We start from the raw sequence: 13,955 nt of genomic DNA on the forward strand, positions 1-13,955 counted from the left end.
CGGATGGGAATTGGCTAATTATTCATGTTTTTATGTTTCATAATTCAGACTTAGGGCCTGTTCACATTTACTTAATTTCAGTTCAATTCAGTTCAGCTCCAATCAGTTCAGTTCAGTTCAGTTCAGCTCCAATCAGTTCAGTTCAGTTCAGTAATCAGTCGAAGGAGCGGAGCTTAGAGCCGGCTAACCCACTGCAGCTGACGGCGGATTGAGGCTTAAACCCCGGCCCGGCCCGCGCGCGGTTAGGAAGATTGGTCCAATCAGTTCAGTTCAGTTCAGCTCTTAGGGCCTGTTCTCTTACGTTGGTCCAATCAATTCAGTTCAGTTCAGCTGAGTTCAGTTCAATTCAGTTCAGTTCAGTTTAGTTCAGTTCAGCTCAATTCAGTTCAGTTCAGTTCAGTTCAGTTCAGTTCAGCTGAGTTCAGTTCAGTTCAGTTCAGTTCAGTTCAGTTCAGCTGAGTTCAGTTCAGTTCAGTTCAGTTCAGCTGAGTTCAGTCAATGAGAACAGGCCCTTAATTTCCCTCTCACATAAAATATTCATTTCAGCTCAGTTCAGTTCAGTTCAGTTCAGTTCCAATCAGTTCAGTTCAGTTCAGCTCCAATCAGTTCAGTTCAGTTCAGTTCAGCTCAGTTCAGTAAATATGAACAGGCCCTTACAGTGCCACGTTATTTTGATCACATGGTTTGTTTATATTTTTTCAAATAAAATATTTTATTAAATATATATTTACCTAATTTGATTGTAGCGTTTTAAAAATATTAAATTAGCGTGGCGCTCTAAATAAAAATCTTACGTGGCTCTCTTAAAATTTGAGAAAAAAAAAAGCTCCCTTTTTTATTTATATATATTAGGTTAGATAGATTTTTTATATACATATATATATATATATATATATATATATATATATATATATATATATATATATATATTAGATTAGATTTTGAATTTAACTCATTTTCATTTAACATTGTTAATTATATTGAGTAGATGAAAGCCTAATTTGCAATAAAATTCTTGTATGAATATATTTGCAACTAATTTCTATTGTATGAACATTTGAATTAATGTCTTGTGAAATTTTTTCTATGGAGGCGGATGCACCATGCTTGGTGCATTCAATGTTCTTTAAAAAAAGGCGGAATGAACATTTAGCTATTTAGTAAAGAACATCTAGTTGTTTTGTAAAGAACATATAGCTATTTTATAAAGAACATCCAGTTTTATATGTTTTTTTGTAAATCTAAAGAACATTTGTAATTTTAGTAAAGAACATGATAATATTAAAGAATATTATTCATATAGTAAATGTACATTTGGTATAAATGATCATATATGTATATGAAAATGTACATTTTACTATATTATAATGTACATTGTATTATATTCTAATGAACATATATGTTATAATGTTGGTTACATGCATGTTTTATATACATTGTATTATTTGCATCATATAAGTATATGAAAAAAGAACATTTTACTGTATTTTAATGTACATTGTATTATTTGGATCTACAACTTTTTCTAAATTTGTCTATTTGCTTGCTTTCTTCTTCCAAAATATATTAATCGGTTGATCTTCTTCAAGAATTTCATTTTACTTCTCATTGCAACAACAAAATTATATCAAAATCGCAATTAATTTTCAATAAAATCAAATATTACAATTTTCAATCAAATTTATAAAAAACAAACACTCAAACTCAAAATAAACAAGTATGAATGTCAAATAAACAAGTATAAATGTCGAATTTGGTCTTACCTTTGGTTTTTATTTATCATCTTGAACAATTTTGGGCTCAAAATTTCGAATTTCTTGAAATTTTGTTTGAGGTTGCAGTTTGAGGAATTTAAATGGGTTTGAAGTTTTGTTTGGAGAGAGAAAGTGAAATATTGGTAAAAAAAATTGAAATGATTTGTAATTAATTTATGGTAAAAAATAATAATTATAGTACTATTTATCTATTTCATTATACAAAATTTCATTAAAAAAAAAATATACAAAATTGTTGCATAAAAAACTGATGTACATTAAAAATGAACACTATGTTCTTTTATATAAATGTCCATGTACATTATAAATGACTACTATGTTCTTTTATATGACCATGTTCATTAGTATATATCTTAATGTTCTTTCCGCGTTTTTGTATTTTGGAGCGGATGCACCATGTGGATTGTGCATCCGCCTCCACGAACCAACTATTGAATTTCTTGTATGAATTGGACCATTCGTATAATTCGGATCAGTTGGTGGGCGACAATAATAATTGCCAATACAAGTCATAATAAATTACTCCATAGATAAATTTGTAAAGTGGTTAATAATTGAGTACTTGTTTAATCTAGTCGGTCTTGATAGTGATATCAGTGATGTGTATCCTACATTCCTACGAGTACTATTATCAATTTATCATAAATCGATTTTTTATTTATCCAAACCTCTATCCACAAGGGGGCCCCTCAATTCACTAGTTCATTTTGCTTCACAATTTTCAGATAAATAGAGCCAAACATTTACATGTAATATTAAATAAAAATAAAAATATCATTGTTTATAATACACACAAAACCACTAACTTTTGTTATATATAGTGACCCAAAAACTTTGTCACCTATTCATTATTCAAAAACACGTTAAAACAAGAAAGTCTAGAGAACAACTTCATTTGTTCATTATTATAAAATAAAAGAAAAAAAAATGAGAAAAGTTGAGGATGAAGGCATGAATGAGCAAGGAGGTGAAGGATCTCCAATCCATGGAGACCTCTTAGAGGAGGTCTTTGCTCGTGTGCCCCTCATTGATCTCGCTTGTGCATCTCATGTATCTAAATCATGGGAATTTGCAGTTTCATCTTCTTTGTTTCATATCAACAAACCTAAACCGTGGCTTATAATTCAAACCCAAAACACGAAATTCCTAACCAATAAAAATACAACTCATGCTTATGACCCACGATCGAGTACATGGGTTGAACTTGTTCAACCATCTTATCCAATCAAACATATCAAACCCCTCCAATCCTCGGGGTCCTCTCTTTTTTATGAACTCTCTTCCGAGGGGTTATCCTTCTCGGTGGACCCCCTTCACCATTCATGGCACCATATCTTATCGCCGGGTGTATGGTGGGTGGACCCCATCGTGGCCATTGTTGGGACCCACATCATCGTTGCTGGTGGAGGCGCGTTTTATTGGGACAACCCCCTCACAGTCAAGATGTATGACATGACAACCTCCCATTGGTCCACTTGTCAATCCATGCCTAGCATTCTCAAGGATTCAACCGCCTCCACGTGGCTTTCTGTGGCATCCAATCAGCACAAAATGTATGTAACAGAAAAGGCTTCGGGGATTACATATTCTTTTAGTCCTGACACCAAGGCTTGGGCCGGGCCGTATGATCTACAGCCCGACCCAAGTGTCTATTTTTCAGCTATTGAATATGCCGGCAATGATCTTATACTTGCCGGCTTAATTGGTCATGCCGAAAACGTGAAAAATCTCAAACTCTGGAAAATAAACCCGCAAACTATGGAATCAAACGAAATTGGGGAAATCCCAGCTGAATTATTGGAGAAATTACAAGGGGAGAATTCTTATTTATTATCTTCAATTACACTATTGGCAACTAAAAGTTTAATTTACATATACAATACTTCAGATCCATCAGAAATAATTTTATGTGAATTGATTGAAGAAAATAATTGCAAATGGGGTAGTGTGAAGAATATAGTATTCAATGACGATTGCAAAGTAGGATCTAAAATGGTGATGAGCTGTGGTGAGGTTGGAATTGCTGATTTGCACACGGCAATGAAGTCTAGGAATGTAAAATTTGTGGTAAAGTCATAGTCTATAATAATCATGTAGATGTAACATGTAACATTGTAACACTATAATATAAGTTTTATGTTATATTAGTAGTTCTATAATACAAGTTTTATGTTATGTTAGTAGTTCTGTAATCTCTATTATACTTGGTTTATCTTATTCTCAACGTAAACTTCTATTATTAGTTTAGTACCTTGTTACAAATCAATCTGTTTTTTTTTTTTTTTTTTTTTTTTTTTTTTTTTTTTTTTGGGAGTATGTAGGTGATGAGAAATATGAAGGCTAGACATAGAATACAATGCATCATAAAGTTTATTGGTCGAGTTGGTGGTGAAAGTGATGGTACGTAAGGGTGGATTATATTAGATCTTCATTTACGATTAGTATGTCAAATTGATTTAGAACTGTCAATAACCCCTTATAACTAACTCCCTTCAATAGACGTTGATATTATCGTATTATTTTGACAACTTGTTTTATTTTGATACAATTATTCACCACGGAGTATTTATTTATTGGTTTGAAGGAGCGAAATCGATTAGATGATGAGCTAACACTTACAAAAGTATCACTCATATGGACTATGTCCACATCCTCACATTCGAGATGCATAAAATGTGTCTGTTTTGGATACTATAATCGAAACACGATTAGGTCAATTCAATAATAGAATCGTACAAAATTTGTGGTAATATGTAATTATAGAAGATAAGATTGAATCTGTTTTTCACAGTACACATATTTTGTACTCCCTCTGTTTTTTTTATATGCATCAGTTTGACCGGCACATTTGTCGAGACACTACTTTGACCATAAATATTTTTAATTGTGTATTAGTAAAAATTGTAACGAAATTATATTATGAAACTAGACATTATGATGAATCTGATATATAATATAATAACATTTATTCATTTTTTAGAGGTGAAAAAATTAAGTCAACCATGGTGTATGAATAGTGCAATTGTCAAAGTGATGCATATAAAAAAAATGGAGAGAGAACAATTTACTCCGTATTATCGCAATAACAGAATCATCCTACAAAATCCGTGTATTCTGTGGCCAAATCTTTATTTATTTCCAATCAATACTATATACTAAAAGACACACCAGCAATGACACGTGTCATTTCCTGGTGTGTTCCTTATCTTTTTATTTTATTTATTTATTTATTTTTAAAAAAATTTATATAAGGAAAAAATCTTTTTATATATAAGTAATAATTACATATGAAATATACTACAGTAGAAGATTTGATTTAGCTTTCCAAAAAAAAATATTGACAACTAATAAGTTAAGCAAAAAAAATTAAAAAAAAATATTCTTAACATACAAGTAATTTGTGACATGTGGATGTGGACAATTATTTTAAGGAATGAAAGACATATTATAAATTATATGCGTTTATTACAAATTAAAAAATTATATATTAATTTCTTGATTTTTTTTAACCATGTAATAGAAGCTACGGGCTTAAATAGTAAAATGTGAATATTAAATCAACAAATAATATTTTTATCATTTTTTGATTTTGTCATGTTTTAAAATTAATTTTGAAAAGTACCATGCATGGCACGGGAACTAACCTAATTACAATACTATTGCTTAGCTTAATGTTAATGTAAAATTTGATTAATAGTATTTAACCTAAAGTTTGTCAATTGTCATAAATCCAGTGATAACCTTATCAGTGGTCCTATAGAGGTTTAAACCTTATACTAATATACGTACAATATTTGTCGATGACATACAATATTAAGGTTCTTTTTTTTGAGCTTCTGAGCAAAGCAGAGCATATTTCAACAGAGCAGAGCAGGGTATAGTGTAATACTACACTCATTTCAGTAGGGTACAGTGTACGGAGTATTAAGTAGTTAAGGTATTGTGTATAAATCTATGTATAAAACATTTTCATCCTCATTACATAGTTTTATACACAACACCTTAACTACTTCGTACGTACGCTTATCATCTCTAAAATTCTTTTCATTTTGTCTTTGTTCTTTTGGGAGATATGTCATCATCCAAACACGAAATACTTTTAGAAATCGAAGGAGTAACTTATTACAAATTTGCATTGAAAAGTAATTTTTAAAATTTACTGGTCCCATTTTTTATCCATCAAAGTAAACAATTAACGTCTCTTTCATTATACTAAAAATCCTAGAGCGAATTAGTAAAAAAAAACCTTTCCAAGAAAAAAACCCTAGAGAGAAGTTAACGATCATCCTACTTTGAACATTAAAAAAAGCGAGAATAGTTTCCAAAAGGCCTTATGAAGTTAATCCTTAATAAAGCCATATAACGCAAATTATAACATGCACCATGGTGCATGTTAAACTGTGTGCACCACCAGTAATAAGATGCCACGTATTTTATAATTTGTCATCAACTCATCACTACCAACATTTATCTCTCGGTATTTTCTCTCTCCTCTCTTCTCCTCCCTCACACTTTCTTAATTTCTGATTTCTCACTCCTCTATCTTCTCTCTCCTCTATTTTTCTCTCTCTTAAATTCATTCATTATTTTTTTTTGGATTTAATTTCTTCATCACTATTTTTCATCACCATAGATCAAGATCCTTCATCTCTTCATCTTACAATTCATAATTTCTAGCTAATTTCTCTCACCTCTATTTTTCTTTTTCTTAAATTCATTCATTGTTGTTGATTTAATTCCTTCATCACCATTGTTGATCACCATATATTAATTTCAAAATTCGTTTTCTTCAACCTTCAATTTGAAGCTTTGTTAATGGAGTTTTTGCAAAGAAATGAAGTTTAAAATGGCGGATTTGACGAGGAGAAGGTGTTTAAGACGACGGAGATGATTATTTTCCAATGAGATTCCATTGTCTAAATCACTATGGCTAGGTTTGAATTTCGAAATAGGTAGCTTTCATATTATTTTGATTTTTTTTTTGTTAGTAATATTTGTGTATTCTATTATTAATAGATCTGTTTTTTGTTATATTTTGGTATTTTGAACATATTAAGTTAAAAATATGAACATATGATACGTTTCCTGACATATATTTTTGGATTTATGAACATCGTAATTATAATTTTGAACGTGTGATACATTTCTTATGAACTTTTTTTAGATCTATTTATTTTGTAATCGTTTTAAAAAAAAATTGATATTCTATACTTCATAATTTATATAACTAAAGATTTGATTCTTTGCAAATGAAAATTTATTTTGTTTTTGATTATGAATTTTTAAAACCTTTTTATGTTTTGTAATTATGAACCTATTATGTTATATATTTGAACATGTATATGTTTCTTTTTATGAACAATTGAATTAGATTGATTATTTGAAAATATTCATATATTTAATGTTATTTAAGTTGTTGAAAGTGTGTTGAATTTTATTTTTGATTTTAATTGCTAATTTTTTTTTTGATGATTTTTAGTTTCATTATAATTTAATTGTTGAATTGATGCTTTAATTTGTTATTTATGAAAATAATTTGTTTATATCATGTATTTGAACATTTTGTTTATATAATTCGAGTAAGAACTTTTCATTGTATTTATTATCAAAATTGTTATTAGTAGTATCATATTATGAACATTGTTTCTGTTTTTATGAACATTTAGGTTACTTTAATGAATCTTTCCGTTTTACATAATTCTCTGAGTATTTATATATGCTTTTTAGAAAATAATTGTAAAAGTAATTATGAATATTTTTTTTTCAGTATTTGAACTTTGTTGTTTTATTTTTGAACTCCAGTAATGATTATTATGAACTGTGTTTGTTTATTGCAGTTAGAACGTATGAAGTTTCTTATAAGGAAGGTCTGAAGGCTGCGCAACATTCCGAGCAGTGTCTTCGGGTTAAGAAGTTTTTGAAGGGTGTTTAGTGGTTTGTGGTTGGGGTTCAAAAGTTTATGTAAGGTGTTAAGTGGTTTGTGGTTGGGGTTCGAAAATTTTTGTAGAGATTTCAAAGGTTTTGTAGGGTGTTTAGTAGTTTGTGGTTGGGGTTCAAAAGTTTTTGTAGGGGGTTCATAAGTTTTGGTTGGGTGTTTAATGGTTGGGGTTCAGAAGTTTTTATAGGGTGTTCAGTGGTTTGTGGTTGGGGTTCAAAAGTTTTTGTACGGGGTTCATAAGTTTTTGTACGGGGTTCAGATGTTTTTGTAGGGTGTTCAGTAGTTTGTGGTCAGTGATTTTTGAAGGTGGTCAAAATGTTTTCGAAGGGTGTTCAGTGATTTGTAATTTGGGTTCAGAAGTTTTTGTAAGGGGATCAAAGGTTTTTGAGGTGGTTTAGTGTTTTCTAGTGGATTATCAGAAAATTCTAGGGGCTTATCATAAGTTTATGGGGGCTTTTGTGTTGCTTCTGGTGTCTTATCAGAAGTTTCTATAGGATGTTCAGAAGTGTTCATTAGTTGATCTATAATTAAATATTAAGCAACAAAAGAAGGAAATACACAACATCCAAATAAATTGTTATTTCATACCAAAATACTTGATAAAAGTTATACACAAATTACTACTTCATACATCACACATACAGGACCGTTCCTGACATTTTATGGGCCCTAGGCAAAATCATAAATAAGGGCCCTTAGAAAAAAAAAAAAAGCAATCTCTAGTGCAATATATACAATATACTGCATACTCCATATCACTCCGTATTACACTTAGCTATTAATCTAGGCATAGTTCTGTGTACTACGGAGTAAATAAGAACAATGTTTCATTGTAACTATGATATATTGCTATACTACGTAGTATATTTTAAGAGTATGAACAATTGAAATATTTTTTAATTACATAGATTTAAAATAAAGTTGAATACTTGATCATAAGTTTGTTAATTTAAAAGTTAAAACTACAGTATCTAAATTAAACACTAATTCCCAATAATTATCCATGGATAAAAACAAAGAAAGGAGAGAGAAACTTTATCTGAATTTGAAAGAGAATAAACACAATTAGTGGACACAAATACAGGCAAACAACTCAATGAGATGATTAAATAAATGATTTTGTTATTTTCATTCATAGTAGGATAATTAAAATGTACGAGTATAATTGAAGCTAATGACTGGTGTAGTCTTTTACGAGTAATAGTTTTTAACAATATTTTAAGTGCTTATAACATTCCCATAATTTCATTTACATTATCAAAATATTTGGGGAATTGATAAGAGTGAAAGGCAAGACCCATTAATTTACTTGGTGGGAAATGAAGTTTTTTACTTGTATTTAATGCTGAGAGAATTGGATATAGTGGGAATTGCAACAATTTTGAAGTGAAGCGAACGGCGAAGGATTAAAGAGTGTTGTCTTTTTTTTTTTTTTAATTTATTTATTATAATTTTATGAAAGCTGAGGTAATATATTATTTTGGGCCCCCATTGGCCATGGGCCCTAGGCCATGGCACTCCCCGCCTACCCTCAGGGCCGGGGCTGCACACATATATATATGGACATCAAAGACAACGTACATGGTATAAAACAGGAAATTTGTGAACAAAAAAATGAAGGTATGGAACGATTAATATTAGATTTGCTAATTTTATTGCACAATCCACTAAAATTGGTCAAAAAGCTCCCAAAAAATAAAAATCAGCAAATCTCCATTTTTTTCTAACAAAATACAAGAAACTTTATGCTAAAGTAAATACAACAGTAGATTTTTCCCTATTGAGATTCTAGTAATTTAAAGGTAAAATAAGGGAGAATCAAAAAGATAAAAAAAGGTTGGGCTTCAATCTGTTGGACGCGGGCTTGAATCTACTGGGTGTGAATTCAATTGGGTTGGGCAGCAGATTGGGCCTGGTGCACCTAGAGGTAGGTGCACCATGGTGCATGTAATACTAATTGGCCATATAATACACTATAATCAGCCCATAGTAGTGGCCTACATAAACGTAACTCCTATTATTGGGCTATAAAGTAGCATGTTACTATGTTGCAACCCAAAACTTTTTAGGTTGGTTCCTATCTGATGGAAACCATATCAAAATTATCTTTACAATGTATAGACTATAGAGGCCTATTACCGAAACAAAATACAAGTATTTAACACAACACGGCATGTTTTGATATTTTAATTGACGTGTAACTCTAACAAAATTCCAGGTTGTTACTTTGAATATAATATTGTATTAAGAATAAAATCACTGCATAAAACAAACACTAATATATTTTTTCACATGTATTGGCAATTAGATTTGCCCAAACTTGTTTGGTGTAATTGGTTGAGGATTCATAACCTTGAGGTTACAAGGTTGAATCCTAATTAAGTTTTGGTTAAAGTTCCTTTACCCATAATTACCTTTCCCCCTTAATTCCAAGTGTCTAACTCTGAAGTAGACCCCAAAAAACATGAGAAATGAAGATTTGATTAGAGTCTTTCTCCTTATCTTAAAAAATATGCAAATTGTCAATTAATGTCAAATTGAGATGAAACTTTCATTGTACTTATAAAGCCCCATGTGGGCCGGAGACTAGAACCTAATCAGCCATAATTGATTTCCGACTCCGAATTAACCCAAAGGTTGAACTAGGTAGAACCCTAAAAAAAAAAAAATAATAATAATAAGGCGCCATGTGGTTTGAAGTCTCCGTTTAAGATAATGTTCATCTTTTCTTCTTAAATTTTCTTTGTACAATTTTTTACTTTCCCTGCTAAAAAGAACAAAGAAAATAAAACAAAAATAGGAGTACCATATGCATATGGGTTAGAGGTCCCAATATTTCTTGCTTCGACTGTAAGACAATCAAATCAGCATGACTTTTTTGATTAAATCTACTGCTTTTTACGAAGTAGTTTGTTTCTATTTACCTTTTTTTCTTTCAATTTTGCTGACTAAACCTTTTTTCAAACAACATTCACCTATCTTAACCTAATTCTAATAAAGAATATGATTGAAAATCATAAAATAAAGCAGACGATTGAATTAGGTGAAAATCTTAAATAGCAAATGATTGAAGTAATGTAAAAAATTTGATTAAAAGTATACTGTAAATGGAATCTAGAATTTATTATTAGGTAATGAAACCCTATAATTGGTGTGGAATTTTCATCCTAACTACTCATATTACTAGTAAAATAAATAACACGGAAAATCGTGAAAATAATCAAAGTGCCTTTTTTTTTTTGAATAAAAATAATGGAAGTACTATTGATGTACAATAACTAATGTCAACTGTGTCAAAAAAAAAAAAAAAAAAAAACAAAAAACAAAAAAAACTCAATGTACGCCAAAAAACTAATGTCAACTCGATACTATCGTAAGAAATACAATATAATTAGTAATGTTGTAATAATAATTGTATTTTAAAGTTTTTTAATTTATTTGTTTAATACATAACTTATACAAAAGATATGTTCTATTCACTTCATTTTTAGTTATTTTATTATTTCTTGTGTAATAATTTCAGATAAGTTCATTAAAAAAAACTCTAATACTCCGTAAGGGGTACCAAAGTACATATTATAGCTAAAATAAATTTTAGTTTTAGTAAACTCAGATTGGTGAGAATTAGATGAATAGAACTTTCACGAAGTACTCGTATATTACGGGAAATGATTTTGGCACACCTTAAATTGATTTTGGCACACCCCTATGTGAGAAGAGCACAGAAAACTGTACTCTCACATAGGGGTGTGCCAATATCAATTTCCGTATATTACTCCTACAACGGATCACCGCTTAATTTTCATTGGAATTCTGCAAGTTTTTTTTTTTCTTTTTTTTTTCATTATCGTATTTTTTTCACAATTTTTCTTTAGTTGACTGTCACGTCCTGCCTCCCCCTCCCTCTCCATCAATCCATCATAGAGGTGTTGCAATCTCAAGTCAACAAAATAAAAATATGTAAAACATGACCCTTTTGTTTTTAATGAAGAATGATTCTAGAGGTGAACCAATTAATAACCCTATAACACCATCCAAACTGTAGTTTAGTTTGCCTGTTGCGCTTCAAATTATGATTGTTAATGAAAGATACTACTTCTTAGTTTCAACTAAATTAGTGAGGTAATGGACTTGTGTGGAGTTAAGCGCGTATCATGGATCGTAGGGGCGGACCTTTATTGTGGCTCGTCGGGGCCCGGCCCCCCCTTATTTAATCTAAGTTATTGGTTTTAACTAATACAATGAATAATAATTATACTTAAAAAGTTAAGACATAGTGGTTAAGTATTTTTATTTTTTAGCAAAAGGTCCAAGGATCAAACCTTGGCCCCCCAAACTTTTTGGCTCAAGATCCGCCAATAAATGGATCGTATAGTTGCTTAATTAAGGGTAGGATTATCGCTTCATTAAATTGATTTACTATCTCTATATAAGGCTAATCATACTCATTTTATGAAATGGATTGAATACATGAATGTTTTTCTTTCCAATCTCTCATCTCTATTATAATTTCAACATACTTCAACTAACACCAAAAAATAGAAAAAAAAAAAATCATTTTTTATCCTTTCGAAAAGAGAATTTTCAATAGTACGCATGTTTCTCGTTATTATCATGAAAAATTCTCTAGTTCAATAAGTTAAAATTATTTTACTACGCCACCCAATTTTTTAAATTAAAAAAATATATATATTGGTAATTTGGTATCAACTGTATAGCAAAGATGGTTGTGCAAAATTTAAAAACATTGGTGTGGTAGTGTCTAGTGATGGCGTGCAATAATAAAATGTAGAGGTACTTGCATAATTTTCCCAATGCCTAAATACAAAACAGAATATGAGGATTTAGAGTTCCAAGTAATAGTAGTATATTAGTGTTTGTTGTATTTTTTTTTAGTTTTTTGATGAAATTCCAACTTAGGGAATAATCAGCTCTCCCAATGCGACAAATATACTCTTCATACTCCTTGGGTTCCGCATTCTACTACTTCTAGGCATAATTAAAAAAATAAAAATAAAAAATCATTTCTTATTATTGTACAGAATTTAGAATTTATTAAAAATATACCGAATAAAAACACAACAGTATTTTCTACTAGTATAAATCATTTCCGTGTATTTTCTACTACTTCATTAAAACTGTGTGTTAAATAAGTATTTTGATTTTATTTTTTCAGATGGCAAAATCTTGATAGTGTAGTCAATCGAAATTGGGTTGTTAGCTATAAAGTATAGACTTGTAAATCACGGAGTATAACAGATTAGTAGAGTTAATAAGAATTTTTGTGTTAGCAAAAACTTGAAAGTTTATTATCGTGAAAAGTAGAACAATTGGATTATATGAGTATCGCATGTCCACATAATAGTAAGGGTCTGTTCACATTTACTGAACTGAGCTGAACTGAACTGATTGGAGCTGAACTGAACTGAACTGAACTGAATTGAGCTGAAATAAATATTTTATGAGAGAGGGAAATTAAGAGCTGAACTGAACTGAACTGAAATTAAGGGCATGTTCATATTTACTGAACTGAGCTGAAGTGAACTGAACTGAACTGATTGGAGCAGAACTGAACTGAACTGAACTGAACTAAGCTGAAATGAATATTTTATGAGAGAAGGAAATTAGGAGCTGAACAGAACTGAACTGATTGAAGCTAAACTGAACTGAACTGAAATTAAGTAAATATGAACAGGCCCTAAGTAAATAGTAAATGTGAACAGATCCTAACATGAACGAACCATTACTCCTACTGTATGACAATATTGTACGGAGAACGTACATATAATACACCCGATTTTTTAAGCATAGTTTTCATTTGTTGCATGGTACATCTACTAATAAGTAAAACACATACACTTTTAATATATAAAAATAAATCAACTTAGAATAGATCGAGTTTAATAAATTAAATTTTTTTATATAGATAAATCACCTTAGAATACAACTTAATATTATTATTTTATTTTATTTAATTTTTTTTTATTTTTTATGGTTTTAGACTTTTAGGGCCATATTATCAAAGATTGGGAATAATAATATTTGTTATTAGTATTAAGCGTAGTATTTTAGAAACCATGGTGCGATTCCTTTTTAGTGGCACAAGCCTTAGCCAAGGGCATAGGGTGTAGGCGCACTACAAATACTTTACAGATTCGGTCTCACGAACCACCTATATAATATATTTAATAAATGTTATAATAACAACTTAAAGTTCAAATTACGTCCCACCCATGCACACG

At 30.3% G+C, this 13,955-nt stretch overlaps 1 pseudogene; it reads left to right on the top strand.

Moving 5' to 3' along the window:
* Positions 1–2,603: 2,603 nt before the first annotated feature.
* Positions 2,604–3,955, top strand: LOC145603000 (F-box/kelch-repeat protein At1g23390 pseudogene; annotated as a pseudogene).
* The last annotated feature ends 10,000 nt before the right edge of the window (positions 3,956–13,955 follow it).

The sequence above is a fragment of the Chenopodium album genome, chromosome 21 (assembly GCF_948465745.1).
Source record: "Chenopodium album chromosome 21, dcCheAlbu1.1, whole genome shotgun sequence".
NCBI classification, from domain to species: Eukaryota; Viridiplantae; Streptophyta; class Magnoliopsida; order Caryophyllales; family Amaranthaceae; genus Chenopodium; species Chenopodium album.